The 3,186-nt window shown below is 42.2% G+C and overlaps 1 long non-coding RNA gene across 1 annotated transcript; it reads left to right on the forward strand.

Moving 5' to 3' along the window:
- Window positions 1-937: 937 nt before the first annotated feature.
- Window positions 938-2,280, forward strand: LOC123130449 (uncharacterized). Its single transcript, XR_006463829.1, has 2 exons — window positions 938-1,182; window positions 1,267-2,280. It is a non-coding gene; the product is annotated as an uncharacterized lncRNA (long non-coding RNA).
- The last annotated feature ends 906 nt before the right edge of the window (window positions 2,281-3,186 follow it).

Consider the following 3,186-nt stretch of genomic DNA (forward strand, 5'->3'; position numbering starts at 1 on the left):
TCTAAAGTTCCTGGAAAGGGTATTTTCTACTCAATGAAATATGTGAATAATCAACGAGGAATAAAATGGGTGATGTATTTGAAGAATTGCTCGGTTAAATTTGCCGAGAGATAATTCTTCAAGCAAGTGAAAGATGAGGATGCACTAGTACAGAACCGGGCTGTATCACCGGTTCGTAAGGCCCTTTAGTGTAACATTCCAAAATTCTAAATTTTGGAATGTTAATTATTTAAATGGGATTAATTAAAAACTTGCTTGTGTTCCTTGTTGTTAGTTAATTTTGACTAGGATTTGAAACTTCTGGAGTTTTAAATGAATATTAAACGAGAGGGAATAAAAGGACTTTCCCAATTATTCGTTTGGATCTTATTTTGGGTTCGAGAATATTCCCAATTCAAATATGAGAGAGGATGACATGACTTCCTCAAAGAATGATATTGGTGAATAATTTAATATTCTCTTATTTTGGTTTCAACATTTAAAACAAATCCAATAAAAAACTGAGAGACGGTAATATGACTCCTTCAATATAAAAGAGTTGGAAATGATTTAAATGTTGTTTGCATTTTTCTCTGGAGTTTAAAAATATTTTATGCAACATTTTATAAGCGTCAAATTAATGTTTACGAAAATATTATATGTATTTTTTATACGTATTTTGATCTGGAAAAAATGTTCACTATTCTATTTATTAGTGTATATAGTTTCTAGAAACTTTTGGTTTTTTTCTAAATGGATATGGTGTTTATATACGCTATATTTCCTTTCCCGGTTATAAATAAACAATAAAACCAGCGTCACGGGCCACATCGGAGCATCCCACTTCTAAATCTCGCCCGCGCGCGCGGCGGAGCAGGCAGCGCCCAGCAGCAGCGGCGCCCCAGTCTTTTTTCTTTCTTTTCATCTCCTCTCTCTCGCTGACACCGCTGACCCGCCTTCGTCCTTAACCATCAGCCGGACTCCCATCCGTGCACGAAGCTGCAGCGAGCCCGATCCAAATCCCGCGAGATTCGCCCGATCCCGAATCCCTCGCTCCAACCCGCGGGCACCAAGAGACTCCTCTCAACCCCCTTGACCGATTCCCACAATCACCGCTTGAGGCCCGCCCCGATTTCGTGCTCGCTGGCCTCGAGAAGATCCGCCGAAGAGCCAAAACTCCGGCGAGTGAATCGGCCATCTCCGGTGATCCCCTCGACTTTCTGAGCTTCGCTTCTTAATATACGCGTTGTTTCCCCACTCCTTGACCCTTTTGTTTTCTCCTGGAAGCGCCGAACCGAGCTCCTAGAAGAAGCCCCGAAGGCCACAGGCACCAATCGCTGCCCCTGTTCATCCGCTCCCGCCGTCGATGCAGGACGCACCGGGGAACTCCGACGACTCCCCTGATTCTGTCGTGCCACGCCCAACCTCCCCGTGCACTTCCCTAAGTCAAAGAACCACCGGAGACGCCTTCTCGTCGACGCCTGAGACCACCGCCGTTCAAATCCGGCGAACCTCCGGTGAGGAAATTTCCCCTCTGCCCAAATCCTATGACGTGGCATCATCTCAGCCACCCGTGCTCACTTAAATCCGATGGTCTATGTTATTTCCTCAACTAATCGGTAACGACGAATGTCCTACTGCCACGTGTCCACAAATTTTGTTTTAATCTTTTTCGGCTGAGGCTAGTTGTAATGGGAGTATCATAGGTAGTATCATGCATGCCAACTAGGCAAATTTGATGAGGTGACATAGAATTAAATGAAGAAAGAGAGGTTTGAGTATCATATCATGATACCGTATCATATTAAATGTTGTGCTACTATGTATCATGCATCATAATAAATGAAGTCATCTATGATACTTACATATGATACTATGCACTAGAATGTACTATTATATATTAGTATCGTATGCATGACACTAGTATATGATACTTTCCATTACGACCAGCCTGAAACTGTTTCTGTACTTTTCGATAGGTCCCTGGAATTCAATTCATCATAACTTTTCAACTGTAGCTCCGTTTTTGACAAATCCAATTCCGTTGGTTTCATACCGGAGCCCTATTTTCACTTCACTCATAAGTTTTAACTTTTGAACATTTCAAATTTGATCAATTCGGATTTGAACTCATACCTTCATTTGATCATATCAGGAGAACCGTATATCCTATTCAATTGATTCTTTTTGCGTCTGAAAACCTGTATCAAATACTTGTTGATCATGTAATGTATACTCCAAAGGCAAATATGTTTGACCTGGTTTGAATTTAAATTTAATTCAAACTTTGTTCCACTGTAACTTGTGTTGTAGTGCTCCTGTTCCATCAATTCTTTTTGCAAATGAATTGTTAGGTCATATGTGCTCTGTTAAACACCATGTGTGTTCCTCCTTAGAGCATCTCTAGCCGTTGGCTCCCCACGACTCACCATACTCGATACACCCCGGAAACATCAAGATGTATTTGGATTTGAAGGAACGTTTCTGGTGGACTGGAATGAAGAAAGATATTGCCGAGTATGTAGCTGTATGTGATGTATGTCAGAGGGTGAATGCAGAGTATCAAAAGCCAGCAGGATTGTTATAGCCTATGCCGATAGCCGAATGGAAGTGGGATAAACTTGGCATGGATTTTATCACCGGATTGCCCAGGACCAAATCAGGATATGATTCTATATGGGTAGTAGTAGATCGCTTGACCAAAGTGGCTCACTTTATCCTAGTGAAAACCACCTATACAAGTGCGAAGTTGACCAAGATATACATGACGAGGATCGTATGTCTGCATGGAGTTCCGAAGACCATCGTATCAGATAGAGGAACACATTTTACCTCAAAGTTTTGGCATCAGCTGCACCAGACTTTGGGAACGAGGTTAGAGTTTAGTACAACCTTCCACCCGCAGACAGATGGACAGACCGAGAGAGTCAACCAGATTCTGGAGGATATGTTGAGGGCCAGTGCGCTAGATTATGGATCTAGTTGGGATGATAATTTGCCCTACGCAGAGTTCTCATACAACAATAGCTATCAAGCCAGTCTGAAGATGGCATCGTTCGAAACACTTTATGAACGAAGGTGCAGAACACCGTTGATGTGGGATGAAATTGGTGACCGACATTTATTTGGACCAGATTTGATCAAGGAGTCTGAAGAGAAGGTTAACTTGATCCGAGACAGATTAAAGGTAGCTCAGTCCAGGCAGAA

Source organism: Triticum aestivum, chromosome 6A (genome assembly GCF_018294505.1).
Source record: "Triticum aestivum cultivar Chinese Spring chromosome 6A, IWGSC CS RefSeq v2.1, whole genome shotgun sequence".
NCBI classification, from domain to species: domain Eukaryota; kingdom Viridiplantae; phylum Streptophyta; class Magnoliopsida; order Poales; family Poaceae; genus Triticum; species Triticum aestivum.